Below are 24,401 nucleotides of genomic sequence, written 5' to 3'. Positions count from 1 at the left end.
AATCTACTTGGGGCTGAGAATCATCATGGATCTGAGGACAGCATGGCCAGTGAGTTCCATGCTAATCAGGGCTGTAGAGTAAGACCTTATCTTGAAAGAAACTAATGAACAAACATTAAGTTTTTTAATAATATGAAGATGAAGTGCTACTGAGTAATAAAGGAAGTTGGATTTAAGAATTCAAGATTATTTCCCTTTAGGTGAATATAATTTAAGAATATGGAAAATACATGCAAAAATATTCACTTAAAGAAGTAAGACATTGAATTTTAGTGTTCAAGAGTTGATATACAAATAGTAATTGTGGTGGTTTGAGTAAGAATGTTCTCAATATGTTCATCTATTTGAATGTTCAGTCATTAGGAAGTTGTGCTATTTAAAAGGATTAGAAGGTATGTCCTTGTTGGAGGGAGTTGGCTTTCCTTGTCAGCACTAGTGTCTCACTCTTTCTTTCTCTGTTTATGGGTCAGTATGTAGAACTCTCAGCTATTTCACCACAATGTCTGTATGTATGTCACCATGCTCCACACCAAAATGATACTGGACTAACCAGTGAAACTGTAAGCAAGGTCTCAATGAAATTCTTTCCTTTATAAGAATTGCCTTGGTCATGGTGTTTCTTCACAGCAATAGAACATTAGCTAATATAGATATAGATATACATATATATATTGGTATATATACATACATACATACATACACACACACACACATATATATATATACATATATATATATATATATGTTGGTACAAGAAGTATGACATTGCTGTGATAGGCCTGATCATGCTTTTCCTTGGAGGAATATGGAAGACTTTGACACTTTGAACTAGATTATAGATTGAATGCTTTAACAGGGTTTAATGAGCCATTCTAGTAGGAGCATGGATGACAGTGCTGAGGTTGAACTGTGGGAACCCAACACAAGAAGTTTTGGAGTGGAAGAATATTAATAAGTGACCTAGAGACCATTCTTGTATCTTAATGAAGAATGTGACTGTTTTCTAATCTTGTCCCCCCAAAATCTTCCTAAAGCTAAAGAGTTTTGGATTAATAGTGTTGGCAGAGGAGATTTCAAATCAGCCTACCACTGATTGTGTTGTATGGTTATTAGTATCATTCTTGTACAGATATATAATGAAAAGTAGAAAACTAGACAAAGATAAGTACATACAATTTGAGGAGAGAAGGATCACTGGTAATTGTAATGTACTTAAGCCCAAATTGCTCAAAGAGATAAAAAGTTTGAAAATGAGCCAGATGCTAAATAGAATAAAGAAAGTGATAACTGTTGGGCAAGACCTCAGTCAGCTAAATTTCCAACTTGTGTAAAGGAATTAAAGTAAAGCTTAAACACTGAAGGAAACCATCAACAAAAGAAAGGTGATGTAAATGAATAAGGGGACCAAGGTCCACCACAGCTTCAACCACAAGGCTCTGACTTTAAAGTCAAGGATATAAAAAAAGGATTGTGGAATCTCACTATGGCTAAGGAAACCTGCTTCAATCCAGGAGTCTGTCAGGGGTGTCCCTGCATGTAGGCTTGGAGAGGCATTGCATGAAACTTTGAAGGTGAAGCCTGGTTTGTGTTTGATACCCCAAGATGTTGGAGATGCCAAAGTCATGGAGTATATGCCATGGAGAGCTGAAGATTGAGTATAGAACTTGCCAAAGAGTGAGATGTGTGCTATAGTCGACAAAGCTGGAAGGAGCTGGAGCTCTCAAGAGTGCTTTGACACCATGCATGGACACCTGCTTGGTGTCAGCATTGCTAGTGCAGTATTTCTTTACTATGCTCACTTACCTCCCCTTTGGAATGATAATGCATATACTGTGCCATTGAATATTGTAGGTATGTGATATTTTGTTTTTTTAGTAGTTTTCCAGGGGCTTATGGTTAAGAGATTGTCTTGACTCTCAGAAAAGACTTTGACTTTTAAATGTGTTGAAACTGTGTTAGAATCTGGAACTGGACTTTTGATGTTGAACAATGCATTTTTTGCTATCTGTTTATGGGGATCAGGCAGTACAAAATAGTGTTTCTTAAAAAATAAGAACGTACTCCATCATTTCATATATTTGAATGCTTAGTCATCAGGGAATGGCACCATTTGAAAAGAATTAAGAGGTGTAGTCTTGTTGAAACAAGTGTGTCAATAGGGGTGGACATTGAGGTTTCAAATGCCCATGCTAGCTAATTCTCTAGCACCATATCTGCCTGCATGCTCCCATGCTCTGCTATGATGATAATGAGCTAACCTGTGAAATGGTAGACAAGCCCACAATTAAATGCCTTTTTTGTAAGAGTTGCCTTGGTCATGGTTTTATCGTTATTCACATGAATAGAACAATATTGACTAAGAAAGTAATTCATTTCTAACTTTATAAGTTTATGGTAAAGCCATGTATACCACAATTTGAATAGGGAAAAATGACAACTATCTAGAAAGGATCTTATAATGTTGTTTAAAAATATGTAAAGCATATCAAGGTAAAGAGCTAATAATTTAACCAGTATTATGTAAATTCATTAAGCACTGCAGATATGAATTATTGAGTATCTCCATGGCATCAACTCACTGCAATAGGCATTTGTTTGTGAAGCCTTTGATAAACTTCTATTTATAATACTGTGATACCACAGCTCGTGAAAGGTAAATTCACTTTTGCAATATCAGAGTATTCAGAGTGGAATGGTCCTTTCAAGGTTTGACGTTCCATTCAAAAGTTCATTGAATAGAGATCACCACTCTTCAGCATTTTGAATGTCCCTGTGCCCATTTGTGACTCAGTTTTATACTCTGTTCTCCATTCTTAATGGTTGTTCTGAAGACTGACAATAAGGGTTTCTGTGATTTTTAAGTTTTACAGATGAGATGATTTATAAATTTGTTTTATTTCCTGACACACATTGCTATTTAAACTTTACTATGTAAGTTTGGTGTGTGTGGAGTGTGTGTCGCAGAGAAGACAAATGGTTTATGTATTCACTTACGTTTTATTGATTTTTCTAGGTATATTGTGCCATTTGTTTTTTTATACTGATGTAAAATTAGATAAGGTTGATGACTCTGTAGATTGTGTTTTTCTGACATGAGCAGTGACGTCAGGATTGGGAAGTTCATTCTTGCTGTTTAAGTTCATTAGCTAATTTTGATTTAACTAGGAAGTTCTACTGGAAGCACAATAACAGAGAAATAAAACTCTGAAAAGGTTGATTGTTCTTGAGAATAGAAGTTTGAAAAGAGACAGAGTAGCATTCCTTGAAGGAGGTAATGAAAATGTTTAGGTATTAGGGCCCTTGGAAGAATGTTTCCTGCTAAATGGTCCAAAAATCCTAGCTTCAAAACCTCTGAAGTGTTTCAGCTGGGTTGAATTTGTCTGTAACTTCTTTCATTAAGTCTGCCTACATCCTTCAGGTCTGAGATTTTACCATAGTGGAGATTAAAGACAGGTTTCACCGACATTCCAATCTGGAAAACAGCATCATCTGAACATTACTGGGCTGGACATTTACAAAGACCAGTATTCACGATCCTTACTGTAATGTTCATATTGCCACAGTCATTATTAGCAGCTGAGCACGCTGTTGCCTAGAGAGGTTGTGTAACTTCCTTAGTTTTACCCAGTTTGTAAGGGCTGGTGTCACAACTGAAAATTAGAGAACTCCGAAGTTGCCCCACCATACCTTAAAACAAATATTAATGATACAAAATTTCACTGTGTCATTCTCATATTATAACATACTATGGTGGTATTTACCCCTTCACTAGCCTGCCTTACCACTTCGAACCCATCTTCTGTTGCATTCCTCATAGCTCCTGTTTTATCCTGGTTTTTTACCTCTAAATTCCATCTGCCTCCGGGAAGAGCATAGCAAATCCAGGTGACTGGCACTTCTGCAGAACTGCTTCAACTCATATAATCCCATGCTAATAAATTTGGAGTGAAGTAACAGTGAATGGGATGTCCAGGAGATGAGGATGGACAGAGACCAGTTGGGGACATTTGTCTTCTTTCCCAAAGTTAGTGGTTTTAGCCACTTCAGGGACAACTTTTGAATAAGCTAGATTGCTTTGATGGACAGATACACAGTGGTCAGTCATGATGGAAGGGAGATCAACTATGTGGCCTGTGCCAGAGTTTAGGAAAAGTCAATTCTTGGTGTGTGTCAAGGGAAATGAAATAGACAGAAGTGCATCTGAAAATAAAGGTTGCATGAATGGGCTTGAGAAAGACAACAAATTCAATATGAATCAATCACTTACTTGTATTATAATTATTATTACTAATATTATTTTTAAGCATTTTGTTCAGCATCTACTTAAATGTCAATTCAATCATGCATTTTTTCTAAATACTAGCTTTATATGACATATTTCGTGGTGACAGACACTCGGGGGAACCACTGCTTAAAACCAAACAGGCAATTTTTATTTATTTATTCAGTCCTCAAAGCCTTCTAAAGATCTAGAACAGTGAATAAAAGTCTCCCTCTCTGCTCAGACCTTCAGGTCTGGGAGAAGTTGCCAGGGTGCGGGGAGGGGCAAGCATCAGTGATCACCTTTACATGCTACAGCATAATTTACTAATCTGAGGAGCAGTCATTCTTCAGCAGCAGTAAATGCCAGTAATACTGAGAACTTCAGTACACTTACTTAACTTTGATTCAGCCAATTGAAATATCCTGCTAGAAAGTGGTACTACTAAACTTGTCAATTTGTGGATCAGTGCAAGTCTGAGTCCTTTTGCTGGGGAGAGTGGTCCTATTGTTTCCATGCAGTCATTGAACTGAGGTAATTAAAACATCCAGCTCTGATACAGGAAGGCAATGATTGTTAGGCAGCTTTCTCATGTCATCCCCGTGATGGAGACAAAGGCATCTGGATTTAGAACCTTGCTAAGCTGTCTAGATAGAGCATATGTCATTCTCTCCATTTTTATTTTTATTGCTATTCATATTGAGGTCAATTATGAGCTGCTGTTTAATGCCACCACGAAATTGTTCAATTATTTTCTCTCAGCATCTAAGCATATCCTCAAAGGGATTTAGGCAGAGTGGTATTAACGCTGAGGAATTTTTAGGAAGCAACTGGCTCTAGATGGCTTTTATTTTGTGTTTCATCCTTTCCCAACTATGAAATCAAAGTACTCTGTAAGTCAATAATGAATAGCTTGATGTGCTGTCATCTTTTTGAGTAATATTGGTGGAAATGGACATTATCCTTGACACTTTTTCCTTATCCCTTGTAACTAAACTTTTCCAGCATCACAAGGATTTGTGTTTGGTTTTATCTAGGTAGGAAATCATTAGGGTGAGTTTTCTTTTGCTATTTTAGTGTTGGAATGGAGGGCCATGGTTACAGAAAAAGACTATTTTGTAGTGAATAACAAGAGTCTTCACAATGTCAATACTTATCTCTTTGCAGTTTGCCAATAAAATAACTTTGGGCTGCTGTGCCACTGTGATTTGTAGGAAGATGCAGAGAGAAACGTTTCTATAAGCATCACACATTGGTTTATTGGTGCTTACCTAAAAACGTTTCCCTTATAATTATTTTCCCCACAGACAAATATGGGTTTTTTTGAAGTTAACTAAGTTATTCCTCATCATTTACACGTGTTCTTGGCTATGGAATTTGGTTTTGCTTTAAGCTGTGCAAAAGTAGTCAAGTGTCTCTGGGATATTTATTCACACAGGTTATGGAGTTCTGTGAAACGGTCTGCCTTGGTTGTTCTTGGGAGGAGTAAAACTGAACGAACCTGCCAAGGAAACTTAGGGAATTTGTAGTAGATGGAGACAGCAAGACACACAGACAAGACACCCCAAGTCAAGGCTAGTGAATTGAGTCTTAAAAGAGAAACAACCATAAGTTTGTGTGAGAACATACAAAGTGGCAGATCTCCAGCAGATGACTTCAGTAGATGGTGAGATATTTGTCATGAACTTGAAGATAAGAAGAATATTTATTGTTAGTATTTGGGCACCTGTACTAGCCTGCCCATGGGGTCCTGACAGGATATGCCCTCAGCTGCAGCCACTAAGAGTACCCCACCTGTGTATATTTACTATGTTCCCTTTTATAGGGCCCTGCCCACTTCTCATCCTTCTCTCTCTCTTTCTTGCACATCCCCTTCTCTCTTAGTCTGATCCCTCCTCTCTCTCAGTCTCTTCCCCCTCTCTCTGTCTCTCTTTCCTCTTTCCTGCTGCTCCTGCTCCTACCTGCTCCCCATTCTCCCCCTTTAATGATCCCCTTCCCTGTAGCTAGAGTTACTTTTCCGCCAGGTCCTGCTGCCTCGAGAATGCCTGAACCTGTTGCTCCATTGGAGGCTACAGGGAGTCTCCTCAAGGCGTTTCTCTATCCAGCATTCTCCTCATCTCTTAGGGCCACCTATCTTCCTGCCTCTACTGGCTATTGGCCAAACAGTGTTTTATTTATCAACCAGTAAGAGAAACATATATTCAGAAGGATATTCTCCATTGCTTACCTAAGGAAAAAACCCTGTGCTTGAACCCTGTTAAATGGTGTCTCTCTCTTGTTCTCTGTTTTTCTTAAATTACAACATTCATGACATGGCATTGGGTGGACATTCAGGTTGAACGATGCCAGGATGATGCAACTATGTCATTGAACATTGTGATTTCATCTTGCTATTCTCCATCACCACTTTTCTTGAGCCTTTCCATGTCTTGATCTTCTGACTTTCTTGCAGTATTATACTTAATACAATCTCCTAATCTCATTCTGTATATTGTTATCATAGTAAATGAATGACAACCTCCATTTTAGCATCATAGTATTACAATTCACAACTTCTATCACAGCCTTCTTGCTTAATAATTTCAATAGGATTCCATTGTTTTCAAATTGAGGTAGAAGTTTTTAACATATGATCTATTTTCTGATTCATGCCTCTCTTTACTATCTACTCTGCCTCAGGATTACTTTTTTATCATTATGCCTTTATTGTGCTCATCTTTCCAGCAGTGAATTCAATCACTTCCACCTGTCCTATGTTTAGCTATGAATAACAGGGTAACTCTTCAAGTACCATTGCTAGAATGAGTATGGGAGGCAGAAACCACCATGAGAGAATATTATTTTAAGAAAACATACATATTTATATGTTTAGTTGTTTTCAAATTATTGTCATGTGATGAGATTTTTTTAGACGGAGAGAGGATTGGTTGCTTTTAATTATCAGGTAGAACTCTCAGCTTAAATGAGTATTCATCTTTTATGTGTGTGATAATGAAACAGAGGTAGAATAGGGTAATTTTGAAAGATAATCTTAAGAATGAAAAGACAGGGCTGGAGAAATGGATAGCCATTAAAGACTAGACTCACAATCAAAAATATAAGAATTAAAGGACATGGGGGATGAAAGCCTCAGAAATACCCAAAGAGAATTTTACTTGGGGTGGGTAGCCATGGTAAGAGCATTCTCCAATATTTAAAAGGACCTTCCTAATGTATTTAATGCATATTTCTTAGGCACTTACATGACATTGATATGATCTTCAAACAGGAGAATAGGTTCAGTCATTCACTAAAAAATTATTCAAAAGACTAGCTCAAAGGGATACATTTGTTTAGGTGTCTGCTTGATTTTTCTTTACTTTCTTTACCTCCTCTTGATTTTTGTAATAGTTCCTAAAAATCTCAAATGAGCAAGTGAGAGGAACCCTGTTTAAAAGAAAACAGTTGAGAAACTGAATCCATCTCAGTGAGTTTTCAAGGCTTGGTTTCTTTCCTCCTAACACATGCTTCAGTTCATTCCATTCCTGACCTACTTGGCTCCTTGTGGTGTTGGCTCTTCTCTCTGATCTGTTTAGACATGGTGAGTGGCTATAGAATATATGCCTACACCATTAGCTAGACAGACTTCCAATCAGCATGACTGTGAGTGGCCAGTCTTTCTGATAGACCTGCCTTGAGAGTCATGCTGCCATCAACTACGTCTGTGTGCCCATAGTTATCTAGACACAGTTATCCAGAGGAAGTTTGTAGGCTATGTGGTATGACTAATTAGTTATGTCCCTGAACTTGCCTTCAAGGAGCCTTTTCTCTTTTCTACCATTCATGTCTGGGCTTTGGTTTTAGAGACATACTTAATCAGACTGCTTTGTCTTCAGCAAACTCTACAAATGCAAATATTATTTTTTTTATAAAAAAAGTGTATACCTGTGTCTATTCCCACTTTAGAATCATTGTTTTCCTTACTCAAATCCATGAAATTGGTTACAGTCCTACCATCTCCCCTCTGAATGTGTTTCAAAAATCTCATTGCAGAGGCGACAGTACTCAGCTGAAAAGATCACTTGCTGCTTTTGGAAAAGACCCAGGTTCGGTTCCTAGCACCCACATGGTAGCTTACAAACTCTCTGTAACTATAGTTCCAGGGGACCTAGTAGTTTCTTCTGATCTCTATGGGCACCATCCTTGCATGTGAAAACATTGCAGACGAAACATTCATACATATGAAATAAAGTAAATCTTAAAAAAATAAAAATATAGTCCGTTCAAATGTATTTTTTCTATATTTTTAAAATTTAAATTAGACACAATCTTATTTTGCATATCAATCCCAGTTCTCTCTCCCTCCCAACTTCCCATGTCCCCACTAACTCCCATCCCATCCCTTCTGCTCCCCAGAGAGGGTGAGGCTTTCCATGGGGAAATCTTCAAAGTGTGTCACATCATTTGGGGCAGGGCCTAGGCCCTCCCCCATGTGTCTAGGCTGAGAGAGTATCCCTCTATGTGGAATGGCTTCCCAAAGTCCATTAGTACACTAAGGATAAATACTGTTCCAAACCAGAGGTTCTATAGACTGCCCAGGCCTCCTAGCTGACACCCATGTTCATGGAGCTTGGTTCAGTTTAAAGAGAAATCTAGCTCTAGGGAAATGTCCAGAGATCTACAAGGATGGCCAAGACTAAGGAGACTTGAGTTAGAATTATTTTTCCCCCAAATAAATTTGATGCATTAAGGGAAACATATTGGGTCAAACAATACTTCCTAGTTGGTGTTTGCAGGAATTTTCCAGTTGTTTCATTCTTTACGACTGCTGCTTCATATGAGTTCGGCTTAATTTCTCCACTCCCCACCGCCCCCCCGGCCCCCGGCAAGAAGCAGAGGCTACTGTTCCACAAAGGTTAATTGTCTGAGCCCTTTACTCATCAATGCTGTACCTCAATTGTTTTTTATTCAGAATGCAGGCAGAGCATCTAACAGGGACATATACTCACCTTGTCAGGGAATTTGTCTGTCCTTGTGCCTGTTACCTGTAGTCCTGTTCTGTGATGGGAAATACCTGACTTCCCAGATACAGCTGAATCCCCTTCCTGTAACACATAGTCACAGTGCTATTCTAGGAGCAGACTGCAGGTTATCTGGGAAATTGCCATCATCATTTGTTGGCTGCTGGAAATATTTGGCTTTTAATCAATATCTATAAGTGTCCTGACCAAAGGCCAATGGCCACATCTTGCCTTAATCAATACTGAAAGTTAAATACTTATATGGCTTTAGACACTTTTTGTGTTCAACCCCTCAAATTTAGTTGACAATATTTACTATTGGTGAAAATGGTAGAATAGAATAGAATATAACTCACTTTTAAAAATGCAAATATCAATCAACTGCATTTCACTAGTATCATTAGAGAAGAAAATTTTCCAGTTTTGTTAATATGTCACTGAATATTCTTTTAGTTATTTCTCTTCATTAAAAAATATAAACAGTTCACAACTGTTTTTAACCCTGCCCCAGTATTAGAAGCATGACCATTTCACCCTTTGACTCAATAATATTTGCTTGCTGTCTTACTTATTTTGACTTTTAGAATAAACTCACATAAATTGGTTGCATTTTTAGAATCCTCTTGTTTTCCAAAGAGTCTCCCTTTAAGCCATCTTATCCATTTCTTGTCTATGACATTTGGGCACTTGGTCAATTTGTGCCCGATCATCCTTCATCTTGGGAAGATTTTCCTTTGAGAATGTTCTGAGTTAGAAGAACTTCATTTGGTGGTATAACTCAGTTCTATTAGGTATATTTCTATGTTGGGCTTTCCTTAGATGTGTTCACATACATACTTTCTCCATTACATTTGAGGAGTGGAGGGGCTTTGCTTCTCAGAACTTTTAATATCTTACCTTTGTTTTACCTTACTTTGCTGGGTAACACAAGAATCGACTACAATAACTCTCTAATACCATGTTCTTCCTGGTTGGAGATCTAATAATGCAAATTGAAAGGTATATAGATACCATTTACTTGTGTGTGTGTGTGTGTGTGTGTGTGTGTGTGTGTGTATGTGCGTGCACGTGCGCCTGCATACCATGACATGTACGTAGATATCAGAGGACAAATTTGGAAGTCAGTTCTCTCCCACTATGTGTGTTCAGGAGATGGAACTCAGGTCTTCAGCCCAATTTACTGGCTGATCCTTGAAATCAATTTTTATGTGTCCTGTAAAATGGTTCAAATAATTTTCTTTGACCAGAAAAAGCAAAGGCAATAGTGTGTTAATGTTGCAAGTTAGCAGTAGGCCATGAAATTGAGAGACAAGTACATGACCTCTTAAGGACTCAGCTAGTTCTTGCATTCAGAGATGTTGTTGGTATTTTGCAGATCAGGGTCCTATGATACCTAAATTATGGATTTTATGTAGTAAGAAGTGATCCATTCAATTGATATGAAAATTTCATTTATCCTTATTTTATGTGTGTATTTTGCCTGGTGATCACAGAGGCCAGAAGCAGGTATCACATAATCTGGATGTGTAGTTATGGATGGTTGTGAACCACTATGTGGGGGCCAGGAACTTAACCTGGGTCCTCTGCAGAAGAACACCTCTTAATTATTTAGCCATCTGTCCTCTCACATGAACACTTTAAAAACATATCTGTTGATTTAAGAATTTTGTAGCCATTTCTGCTATTTCCTGGCCTTTTAACCACAGGATATTTTCTATAATATTTCTTGAGAACTTATGGTATGGTTAATACTGAACAGACTTTTTTGAAGAACAGAAATTGAGGATAAAGTGTTGTAGTTGGAAAACAGACTAATAGAGTTTCAGTTGTGTTTTCTCTAAAGCTGTACTGTTCCTGCATTTGTTACTACATTATTTCTTATTTTAATTGCACTATCAATATAAATTTGCTTTCACTAGACTTTTAGTTAAATTGAATTAAACAAAAGAAATTTTCATTTGACAAATTTTGAAAATAAAAAGTTCACTAAAAATTTAGACTTCACATTTACTGAATTTTAGAATATCTAATATATTATCGCATACCTTTTATGCAATTTTTCATTTACACTGGATACTTTCATTTAACAATTATTATCTGTGGGCTTGTCATGGCAATAAACTACTACTGGTACTATTGTAATCAAACATCAGTCTTTTGACTTGAGAATATAAATAAATTGCTGTCAATCTTGTGGCTGAAAATGTTTATATTAAAATCGGAAATATTTATTCTTAAATGAACAGGATCCACTTACTCACCTCATAGAAGGGATTCACAGAGTATTTCCACATAGGTTATGGAAATAGAAGTGTACTTGTTAATTTTTGTCTACTTAGATAGTTGTTTAGATATCACAACCTTATGCACCACCACTGTTTACTGGACTATATACTAGTGTGCTCTCTTTACTTCTGAAGCTTTGATGTTAAGTTTTAACATAACATCAAATCAGTTCACTGAGATTTATTCTTAATCATTACATTCCTAATAGGACAGCTTAAGGAAGGGCTCGTCTTTGTTGAGAGGGTGTGAAAGGTGATATAAAAATGCATTATTGTGGGGTGACTTCTATGTAATTTTGGATCACTGGAATGCCAGTTGGGGAATGGCAAAGGCTAATGCTCAACAGATGGCAGAGTCCTAAAACCTATAATAATGGATGCAGTTACTCTCATTACTGCCATTTGATGACACACACAATAGTGTGAAAAGGCTTGAACTGGGTAATCACAGTAAATATACTCAAAGGGTCCAAATGCATTTCAAACAATCAGAACGGTGATGGATACTCAGGCTGAGTGCCATTTCTGAACATATTCTAGGTACATTTATTGCTAGGGATTAGAAGCAACATTGCTTGTCACAGAGAGGAGCTCCACTTCCTCTTGTAATAACAAGCAACAAAAATTGACATCTGTTGTAACACAGACAGATTATTCCACATCCTTTATGATTGGCTGTCATTACCGTGCATATAAATGTAGTTTGCAGATGTTCAACATCAGAGATCAAAATACCAATTTTGCCTACAAAGGAATTGCAATGTATCTCGAAACTTAAGCACTTCTGAAAATAGATAAGTTGAATCTTTAAGAGTCGAGACAGTAAAAAAAATCAGATGATATCAGAAAGAGAAATCATCAAAAGGCATTAGAAGGGATGTGTGGATTTTCCAGAAGACACTGATATTGCTATTTTCAGCTTTAGTAGAGCACAATTCTTGGTTTTAATTTTCAAAAGCTGTGTTTGAAATATCTTTGTTATTTTCTTCAATACAAAACAAAACAAAAAAACCAAAAATGGATGCTGGGTTTTTTTCCCCTGGAAGACAGAATCTGTCATTCTAGAGAATTAATTAGATCACATTTGAATATTCATAATTTTTCCTGTGTTTAATATGTAAAAATAGTTCTTGGTGATTGCAGAAGGGGGAGGTGGGTGGGTAACAATGACCTACAATGACACTATTAAACATGGTATAATAGACAAATTTCCCTATTGAGTTGATGAATAATTTAATAAGAGTTACATATATATGTATATGTATTTGTTGCTCTACTAAGTGTATAGAATGATAGATGCAAGATGAAAAGAAGGAATTTTTATTTTGTGGTACATTATAAAATACTTAAGAACACAAAAACATGGAAAACACTTTCCCCTTTCCATAGCCAAGCAAGCTCAAACCACAAACAGCTTCAACCAAAGAAAAGAGACCAAAGTCACTTATTTTAATAATCTTGTGTCTGCTTGGACGGCATGGCTAACAATGTGGATATATTTTGCATTTGCCTCTGGGGATTTACCACTCAATATTAAAGCACTTCCCACTGTGACATTTTTTAAACCATCTCTTTCCTCTGCTGAGCTAACAACATAATGGGGATCAAGAAAGCAGTCTGGAACAAATACAGCATAAAATTCCTGCCAGGCTTTGGCAGCAGAGACATGGTGTTCAGACCTCTTTGTGCAGTGGGTCAGGATGTAGGAATGCTGTACTCTGCCCTTTAAATGCTTCTTAAATGAATTAGTTTGAACATATTGTAAATTTGAAATATGTACATACGGTTCTTGGTTCAAACCTAAGAGTATTTCTTTTAGGTATTTGATCATGTATTGAATAATACATGTAAATTAAGAAATGATGTTATTGATACCATGTAAACCAAAAAAGAGTGACTAGGCAGTGGGAAAAGCCATGATCAAACAATGAGAATATGCAATTTCTTGGAACATTGTAAATGTTCATTCCATTTATATCAGATTTATGTTTTCTATTACAAGAAGCAGAACACTAAATTTACACGTATTATTTCTGGTGCTTTTATTTTGGATTCTGTTAGTAAATTATTTTATTCTTAGTAAATTTCATAATCCAAGTATAAATATATTACTGGGAACTTGATCCTGGCTTGTCTTGGGACTAAAAATTTTAAACACATAGTAAAGCTATTAGAAATAATTGAAAGAACTTTGAACCTGATCAGTGAGAAATCACATGGGACCTTTAAAATTTAGTAACAATAATTGGCCTATCTGCAATTAATATAGTATTTATATGGATTATTGCTTAAATAGGTGTTTAAATTTTATATGCTGTGGATGATTTCAGCTTAAATTAGTTAAAAGCGCAATTTAATTAAGACTGATGAGATGCAGTAAGAATGCATTTGGCTTTATATTTTGTCTGAGCATTGCCACTTTATACAGTGCTCATTTACCAGTGACAAATAAAGAAGTCAATAAATCCCTGTTTCCATCAACTAGACTAATGAACTTCATTAGTTGATCATGTTATCAGCATAATTACTACAGACCACATTTTGCCCTTGGTTATTAATGAAACCAGACTTCTGCATTGTAAAAGCATTGCCTGGGAAGAGAACTCAGTTCAGCCCTGCAAAAGAACTTTAATTCCTCTCCTTATAAATTCACTGTTACACCTCTTTTAAAAAACCTACAAATTAGCCAATTGTGATGGCTTCCACACTGTTTATTGCATATTATTCTCCAAAAGAGAACCTAACTCCTAGAATCCATAAATACGGTCTGAATTGGAAGCACATTCTTTTGGAGATATAGACTAAGATGAGATAATACTGGAGCAGGGTAATCCTGAATCTAAGATGATTAGTGCCCTTTTATGAGAATGTACACAAACAGAGAGAGAAATCTATGGGGCGGCAGAAACAGAGGTGGGAGTGACAGAGCTGTAACGCAACAAATGCCAAGGGTGATTGCCACTGCTCTTGGAGACGACCTGGGTTTAGTTCCCACCACCCAGATGTGGTTCATAACCTTTTTGTAGCTCCAAATGATACGATGCCATTTTCTGACCTTTGTGGGTACCAAACACACACACACATTAGCAAAGCACTCATTGACAAGTGAATAAGTAAACAAACCTGGAAAACTATTTTTAAAAAAGAAATACTGTATTAAAATACACAGACAAAATGAATCCCAAAGCAGAAAAGATTTTGTTTCGATACCAAATGAATTATAGGTGAGTGTAAGTAATTTTAATTTAGATGTAAATCCAGACTATCACATTAAAAGTAGTAATAGTTTTAAATCACATTTGAATGTCATACTTATAAATAGGTAGAACTTCAGACTGTTTGATTTCAGAAATTTGAACCATGTCCTTTCTAGGTCTAAGCACATACATCTATCTTTCTTACTATTTTACAATAATAAGATGTGTACTAACCAGGCTTTGCAATCTAGAAACACTTTTAGGAGCTCAGAATATAGAACTACACCGCCAAAACCAATTGCAGATATTCTATAAACTTATACGATGAAATTATGTTATAGACTGTATGTGACCACTTTTTAAACTTTTTTATTGTGCACAAGAAATATAAAGGGTAATTAAATAGTATAAAATGTTGGCAACAGCCGGGCGTTGGTGGCGTATGCCTTTAATCCCAGCACTCGGGAGGCAGAGGCAGGTGGATCTCTGTGAGTTCGAGGCCAGGCTGGACCGACAGCCTCCAAAACAGAGAAACCCTGTCTCGTAAAACCAAAAAAAATTTTGGCAACAAAAGAAGAGGGGGACAGAAATACAAGCCTTAGTCAGCTCCAAGACCCACTTCAAATGTTAACTTAAGTGACAATGTGAAGAATCCCATGGTGGGGATGTGGAATTGGGCAATGACTGCCATTTTGAAGATGGAATACTTAACATGGTACAATTTCAGAAGATTTTTCCAAATTGTTGAATCTATTTTCCATTAAATCCTACACAGTAGACTATGATTTTTCTTATTTTTATCATTCTAAGAGAGAAATTCCTCCTCTCTTTTATGCTATATTGCAGGATAGCATTTTGCTGTTAAAATAACCGAGGAATGATTAGTTTTACCATTTAGACTTTAAGATTCCTTGGTGGAAATGGTATTACATTATTGTAATTTAGTTGTCTGATTTAGAGGTATTGCTATCAGACATGGTAAGAGTTATGAACTTTGACTTTTTTTGACTGATTTGATTGGTAGAGTGAGAGATAAGAAGAATTCATACAATTTTAAGTTGCTAACAGAATTAATATTGTATTATAGTCCTTTTGAAACAACATTGGTTGCAATTTCCCATTGTTTAACAGCACCAAGAAAGAGGATCTTAATTAGAGGAAGTGGTCAATATGAACTTCCTTAGGAGAACTGGGAGCCTTTCTGGGAACCTAATTGTAATTTTCCTATGGAAACCCAAGCATTCTCCACAGCATGAGTTTGAATTAGCTGCAAATTTACATTTCCACATCATGTATGATATACCTGTCTTCATTGTAAAGGATTGCACCACACTTGACATGTTGATAGCTTATACATTTTTATTGAAGGGCAGACATGTAGCTGCATGACATAATTTGATGGAATCTGTGAAGATTGCTCTTACCTCAAAGCTGGTACAACCAGCTGGCTCTTGGGCTCTCTGTGGCCCTTGTCATTTAGATGAAATCATTGTGACTTCAAAAAGTTTCTTTGACAGTAGAAGAGCTCTGTGGGAGGGAAACCATTCTATAGATTACCTTCCAGACACCAAAACTCTGGGGAAAAAAGAGCGTAGAAGAATCTTGACAGGGCAGAAGAGATAGAGAATTGATTGGAGTGTGGATTTCCATTGACTGCAATTAGGTGAAGATATCCAGATGAAGTGCTCCACACAAGTATGTTTTCAAGAATTCCAAGTCATTTCCCAGAATGTTGTGATTTCTGATTTTTCTGGAATGTTTGTGAAATTCCTAGTGGCAAGGAACTGGCTGCCTTTCTTGGGCATGAAGTACATCTGACGACCACATTGGATCGTTTCTTATCAGTGCTTTTTAATCTTATTCTAGAACATTATGGAGTGTTTTTTCTTTTTTTTGAGAACAATTCCATTAGTGAAATTTTAGGCAATTGATTTATTGTGTCAAAAATTCTCAGATACATGATGTAAGAATGAAAAAAATAAAACCTTGATGTAGCTTCAATTTTATGAGCTTTCTAAAGCTTACGAAGACTTTATAAAAGGGTTGATTGACTTATTCTACTTTTATCAGGAATTAATTAAATAAACATTTATATTCTGAGGTTATAAGAGATCCCAAAACACTTGCAGCACAATAGTGATTTCGGCGTCAGTTCCTGTTATGATGCAAAGGGAGAATTTAGAAGATTCAGATTTTAAAACAAAACAACAAAAGCAAAAACAAAAGCAAAAAATTTGCATACTATCATGCTAGCCTTCTGTGTTCCCAGTGTGCTACATTAATTCATTAAACACTTTCTCAGGCAGACATCATTAACCTTGCTTGGTAGATAAAGAGACACACACAGAGGTCAACAATCCTGGCAAATGTTTTGTCCACTCACTGTCACTGCTGATAGAAGATAGGAGTATAAAAAAAATGCGGTCTCGTTTCTCTGTTTATGTTACTTGAAGTCAGGCCTCAATTATCAGCCAGGAGCTGTGTTACTTGAATCTACTTAGGCAGCAGATTATCTAAGAATAAAAGCTCATTTTGATTTTTATCTTAAAAAATATCTTATCTTAAAAAAGAAAGATGATTGATGCCCTACTCAATTTCCTGTTATTCTATACATCTGTTTCTACATTTGTGTAGCTATACCTGAACCTTCATTATGCTATTATTTTGGTGTTTCTCTTACAGAATTCGGTTGTTTCTTCAGTCATTTGCTCCATTAATTGTCTCCTTTTAGTAATTATCACCATATTTTAAAACATGTGTGAATTTTCTTTCATCCAGAAAAACTCCATTTTTAATGCCAGCAAACCCAGTTTAAAAAAGGTGGGGAGGGCTTTCAAACACAGCCTATTGTCCAGGGCTTTCATAGTGCATTTCAACAAAGAGAATCTACACTCACTCAATTTGCAAACATCTGGAGGAAAATAATGTGATAATTAGTAGGCAACATGGGTTCATCAAAAACAAATCATGCCAAACTAACCTAATTCCTCTCTTTGATTTCTTAACAACCTGAGTGGGAACACAGTGGGTATTTTTATTATAGTAAGCTACTTGATATAGCCTCTTAATATTCTTAAAAGCCTAAGGAAATGCAGATTAGGTAAAATGGCTGACTAATGTGGAGATGATCAAGGCACCATTATCTACCTGTGGTTCAGTATATGAGAGACTGTGTTAAACTTTATATTATTCATTGTATAAATAATAAATATCTTAAGCTTTTGAATTTGGTTATAAGTGTTTCTATTTTTTATAATAATAAAAGTTAGCTGACTGTAGGTATTTTATTTTTAGAAGGTAACATTGATGGAATATATATTAGAATTCTTTCAGGCCAAAGAAGATTGTCATATTAAGTGACTTAATCTTAGGCTGGTTTCAGAGAGACAACTGTCATATGTTTTCTCTCATAAGTGCTCTGGATTTCATGTAATTTCACAAAATCATGTATGTAAATATGACATGGAAACAGAAGTGAAGGGGAACAAAGAGAACTGAGAGGAGCAAAAGGTGATAAAGGGAGTAAAGACATGGAGGACATTTTTAATGTAGAATATATAAATCTATAAAAATACCCATTACAGTGATATTTATAATGAATACAGTCACACACGAAAAATACAACAACGTTGTCACTTTTCTATCTAGACAGAAACATATCTTGGTTATTCTTTTATTAGAAAACTACAAAATCATACACATAGAAATAGCATGCATATATCCTAAACACAGGTAAAGACGTATATAATTCAAAATATATCCCATATGTTACTTTCCATATTGAAGTAATTTTTGATAATTTTAATTTTTTATCAGTGATATGCAAGCTTTCACAAAAGTTGAAATATATCATAATTGTCTTAAAGTTTACCTGTTTTAATTACTAATATACCATTAATATATTATTGATGTTTATGGTTTAATGATTCATCCTTTATTAGATAGACTATATCTTTTTTACCTTGCCTTGAATGATACTTGAATATTTATCATATGAAAAATACCTAACATATTATTGTGTAACAATATGAGCACAGGAAAAATTTTATATGTGCTTTCTAATTGAACTTGTTTTCTTTTCATACATCTGTTTCTGAGAGGGAATCAAATATATATGTACATAATATGTTTGCATGTGTTCATGTCTATACACATTTATACCAAAACCATTCTAACTCTAGATAGATTGATATTTTTTCTATAGAAAATGGAAAGATTCTTTTGGGGGAATAATGAAATTCACTGAAAAGATTTAAGTAATGAAAGCTGTTATAAATATTTTAGAAGTTCATGTTTCATTATGCAGGTGTGATGAAAATATTCCAAGGTGTAGCCTTAAATTGACTTTTTTCTGTCTCTTTTGAAAGATTTATCAAAAATAGAGATTCATTTTGTGATGGTTATTGTTCTTATTGAACATACCAAAATAAGAATTTTATGCCCCAACGTAGTATTAAATTATATTTCTTGTTAACCTATTATACCAACTAAGGTCTTTTAAATGGTTTTTGAGATGAAAGATTCTGTTTTGTATTTTAATGCAGCAGCAGATATAGTTTGGTAACTTCCACTGGTAGTTATGCCCAGTTGTTTTTTTTATTATTCTCATTTTTTCTTACATTTTACATGTTGTGTCTCATCAAAATTTCAAATGAAATTGTATGGCACTGATTGGAATTGTTTCTGTGAGGGGAAAATTTGCACATTAGAGCTGCCCAGAAATACATCAGTGATAAGCACTACTATTTGTTCAACCCAAGGAGGCTGTGTTTTAGGAGGGATTGCTGGAGCTAAATCTTTAACAAAATTGCCATTGATTGTCCCTGTAGCAGGAAGTATGCATGGTGGCTAAACATGAGTTTGTTGACTGTGTAACTAACATCTCTATGTTCATTCACTCATCTGAAAAATGATTGATACAAACCTCTTAAGGTTGTGAATATGGTTCAATGAGACAACTAGTACTTGGGACTTAGGAGGATCTAAACAAATGCTAGATAGCTCTAACTGGTAAGTCCTGGTGACCAGATTTCCATGGAAGGTAGGGCATAGTCTTTCCCATATGCTTTTGAAAAAAATGTCTGACATTGCTTGCTTGAGTGTTGAAAATTTTTTTGATACTTACAAGTACACATTTCTAAATAGCATGTTGATATTTTCATTTTTTCTCAATATATGTTTTTATTTAAATTAGAAACATGTATGCTTCATATGTCAATCCCAGTTCCCTCTCCCAGCCCTCCTCCCTAGATCCTCCACCAGTCCCTCCTAGCCCCCCACCCTATCCCCACATCATTCCCCAGGTAGGGTGAGCCCTCCTTGGGGGGGTCTCCAGAGTCTGTCATTTCATCCAGGGCAGTACCTAGGCCCTTCCCCATGTATCCAGGCTGAGAGTTCATTCATATGCCATGGTAAACATTGACCTATTCCCCAAGGCCCCAGAGATTTCTGAGGCCTCCTTACAAGACTGTGCTGGTGAAACCCAAAAAGACAGCTGACCAGGCAAGGGGGACTCTTGAACCCCAGACTGATGGCTGATATTTTCATTTTTACTCTAATTTCTTTTCTCCATCCCTCTGGGTTTCTTTCCCTTCTTTAGTATTTACTGAGAACCAATGGTGTTCTATGCCCAACTGGCATAGAAGGAAGAATACATGAGGTCCTGTCATAAAGGAGCTCATGGACCAACACATTAGACAAATATTAATCAAATAATCATACAAATAAGTGTAAAGTTTCAGAAATACCAAATGTTACATAGATGAAAAAAGCATGAATATTTGAGTTTTTAATGGAAATGAAATACATTTTGAAAGAAAATCATGAGGGGTAAGTAGATGAAAAAATGGAATCTTAACTAGTTGTCCTCTTTGACCAAGGGGTTATAGAGTCTGTTCTCCAAACTGTAGTCAGTGTAATCCCCTTAAAAGGAAAGTCAGATTATACTAGACTTCTGCTCAAATCCCTCCTAATACAATTCCCTCCTCGGGTCAATCTTCCAGTCGTTACTTCGTCTTTTAGAGCTTTACATGGTAGCCTCCAGCTACATTTCTGACCTCATTTTTCTGTACTCTATTCTTGCAGTTGTCTTCCTGTGTTCATGGAGCATACAGATAAACTCATGTTAGAGCCTTTGACCTTGCTGTTTTCAGCTCAAAACGGCCTTCTCCAGATAACCCCTTGACTTATCAGAAAGCTCTTTCCTGATGACTTTGTAGAAAACATTAAGTCTTTCTCTATCAGCACCCCTTATCCTCACCTTTCCATTATCACAGACCCACAGTCTATACATTTAGTTGTTGATACGCTCCCAGGCCCTGCCTTGTCCATTTCCACCCAAGTTATTAAAAACTTCATGGGACCAGGTGATGCTTACTCCAAAAATTCTAGCTCTCAGAGAAGTTCCTTGCAGGTACCTGCGAAGAATAGAAATCACAGAGAGATCACACAGGGCAGAGAAAGGGGCACATGCAAGTGCTCGGAAGCGGGTGGAAAAAGCATGCCTGCTGCAGAGGGACACCGCTGCTGCTTCATACAGCAAACCAAAGACTGTAGAGCAATCGAGGCTAAAGAGGAAGCTTTGTTAAGGTTTCCCCCCTACAATCCAACGGAAAATATTGTGTCCTAAACTGAGAAGGGAGTGGCCTTAGTCATTCTGGCATCAGGATGGTTTGTTGATGGGGTCAGAGGAAATGAGAACAAATAAGTGAGGCAATTAAGACAATAGTTGTGGACATTCAGATGTACTCAGTGAGTAAAGGCACTTACTGTGTGACATAAATGTGGAAGGAAGAATCTGAGCCCCAAAGTTGACCTTTGAACTCCTTTGGTAGCACACGCCTTTAATCCCAGCACTGGGGAGGCAGAGACAGTTGGTGGATCTCTGTGCTTTGGAGACCAGCCTGGTCTACAGAGTGAGTTCCAGGACAGGCTCCAAAGCTACTCAGAGAAACCCTGTCTCAAACAATCAATCAAATAAATAAACAAACAAAAACAAAACAAAAAAAAAAGGAAAAAAGAATTATCCAGCCCCGATATCAGTGTTACTGTAGTCGAGAAATTAGCATTTTAGACCTGACCTTACAAGCTGTTAGGTGTTCAAAACTTGGCACATTGTGTTGAAGTAGTATGAAAATTAAGAGGCATGGAAGAATCACGTTTAGTTCTGTCTATGCACAGCTAAATGGAGAAGGTTCTTGTTCACTGCAGAGCGATTCTTCCTATGTGTAGTTATTAATTCTTTTCTTTATCTTGTATCTTACCTTCCCTTTTGGGGAGATAAGACAAGTGGAGAGGGTAAAATAGCTACTAATGTTTGTATTTCATAATTGAAGTGTGAGTATCTGGCCATACATTTTTGTGACAGTAATATGGGGTTAGAAAACATATTTGATTTGATATTTGCACTCAGTGAATTACTGCCAGTGAGTCACCAGACTGCCTACATCTGATATGGGTAGCACTGATTCTAAGAAGAGGATTAACCAAAATAACCATAGAACCCTTCCTTTGGAGAGTGTTAACATGTCGCAACAGGTTATTGGATGATCAGCTAATTGGTGGCTATATAAAAGCAATTATTAATAATTATGGTATTAACTTCATATACAGCAACCCCATGCACACTCATCACATTTCCCTTCATTCTGTTTAGGCTTGTGTTGACAGGAAGAAGCCAAATTAGCTGTATTGTGTTTGTGAATAAACCTTCAGGCACTTAGACATTCATGAGGCTTAAATTTCACTTGCAAAAAGAGGAACTGAAAACAAGGGACCAGGATTTACCCTTCAGCAAATGTATTGTTTCTCCCACAAGTGTGATTGCCTTACTCTTTCATTGTGAGGGTATCTTGGGAGTACAGAAATATCCAGTCCAATGCATTTATATTTGGAATCGGCAAAAGAAGAACTGAAGAATGTGTACTCTTTTCTCTCTTATTGCTAGCATTTATGCTAAGCATATTATCCAGATTCAAGCAATGGTGATTTGTATGTGCGGTAGTTGAAGGTATTAGCATCCTTTCTGGTACAGAATAGCTCACACCAGAATATGGTACGAGAATACCTCAACCTAAAATCTTTCTTTCTTTCTTTCTTTCTTTCTTTCTTTCTTTCTTTCTTTCTTTCTTTCTTTCTTTCTTTCTTTCTTTCTTTCTTCCTTCCTTTCTTTCTTTTTATCTCCCTCCTTCCTTCTTTTTTCTTCTCTTTTCTTTTCTTTTTTTCTTTTGAGACAGGATCTGGCTGTCCTGGAACTTACCATGTAGATCAGATTGGCCCCAGTTTTGCAGAGATACCCCTTCTTCTGCCTTCAAGTGCTGGGATTAAAGTCATGTGCTACTATGCTAAGCTATGCATTATTATTTCTAAGCAGAAAAAGTATGCTAGGTAAAAAAGATGTGGTGTTAGACAGTATCCATTTATTGCTTTCTAGGCTTTGATTACCTTTGTTGATTGTTTTTACCCTTACCAGATGCTTATTGTGTGGCCTGAAGTGGCATGCATTTTGAAGGGTTAGCCATTTTTATTGGGCAGGCATTGGGCAATTGATCTAGTTCATATTGTCTTATTGCTTTCTCACTCAGATTGCCTTCTGTCATTCTACTTTATAGGAATTTGTTCCTATTCTCTTATTAATGATTATTTCTGCTTAGGGAATGAAGCTAATAATGTTTGTCCTTTATAAAACTTTACTTGAGTTTGGTTAATCTTATTTTTATTTTGTCTATGTTTGCTTTGGCAAATGATGCTCTGTGGTTTTTCAGATGGTCTGTAAAGTAATGTAATCAATAATTTATTTACTTATTTATTTACTTACTTATTTATTTATTTTCACATTGTTCACACCCATATTTCAAGTTTGGAAATGCATATTTGCAGGCAACAATAAAAAGTATTCACAAAGGATACATAATCTCTGAAAATTATGAAAACATCCCCGCTATCAATACATTTCTAAATGCAAAACTGACTAACATATTTGTTACTTCTGTGTAGCTAGAAAAGTTCATTTTTCAGAACAGATAAAATTCAGTCTTTAGGTGTGAATGGTACAAATGGCAGTCTTTAAAAAAAATCTTAGTTGTTTGGGATCCTTCAGGAAAAGTTTTGAACAGGAGGGTCCCCAAAGGAACCAGTGTTGTATTATGCCATCCACTTACCAGAGCTAGCAAAGTCTCTGGGTCATCTATGTCAGGAGCAGAAGCACTTGACTTTCCAGTCCTGCTGACATGGTTTGGATGTCCATGTGTTCACTATGTCCTCCTCTGCCACCAAGTCCTGGGAGGTCTAGGTCTCCAAAATCGATCTCCAATTGAGACGTTATATCATTTGCTGACTTTTGGAAATGATGGTCCATAACCAAATCTTCAGTCTCTTCATTCTTTGATTTTTGTAGAATAAATCCCGCTTTCTATTGCCCATCAACACCTTCATTTAGGTTTTGGATATTAAATTCTACTTTGCTCGGTCTTTATTGATTAGCGCTCCAATCATGGAATGCCATCTTTTTTGGACCCTCATCCTTAACCACTTCAACTTCATTCTCCTTATTTTCGGGGTCTGCCCCTGGGTGATCTTCACATTCAGGTATTTCCTCAGCCATAATTGATTGATCCAAACCACTGCAATTATAAGATATTTGTTGCTGAATGTATTTGGG

At 36.4% G+C, this 24,401-nt stretch overlaps 1 protein-coding gene and 1 pseudogene across 2 annotated transcripts in view; one reads left to right on the top strand and one right to left on the bottom strand.

Moving 5' to 3' along the window:
- Positions 1 to 24,401, top strand: part of Nxph1 (neurexophilin 1) — a 300,317-nt gene that overhangs the window by 157,282 nt on the left and 118,634 nt on the right. The gene's annotated exons all lie outside the window — the stretch shown is intronic.
- Positions 1 to 24,401, bottom strand: part of LOC101824049 — a 73,311-nt pseudogene that overhangs the window by 48,132 nt on the left and 778 nt on the right.

Source organism: Mesocricetus auratus, unplaced genomic scaffold (assembly GCF_017639785.1).
Source record: "Mesocricetus auratus isolate SY011 unplaced genomic scaffold, BCM_Maur_2.0 Super-Scaffold_100019, whole genome shotgun sequence".
Lineage (NCBI taxonomy): Eukaryota > Metazoa > Chordata > Mammalia > Rodentia > Cricetidae > Mesocricetus > Mesocricetus auratus.
This window is presented reverse-complemented; position numbering and strand designations above follow the sequence as displayed.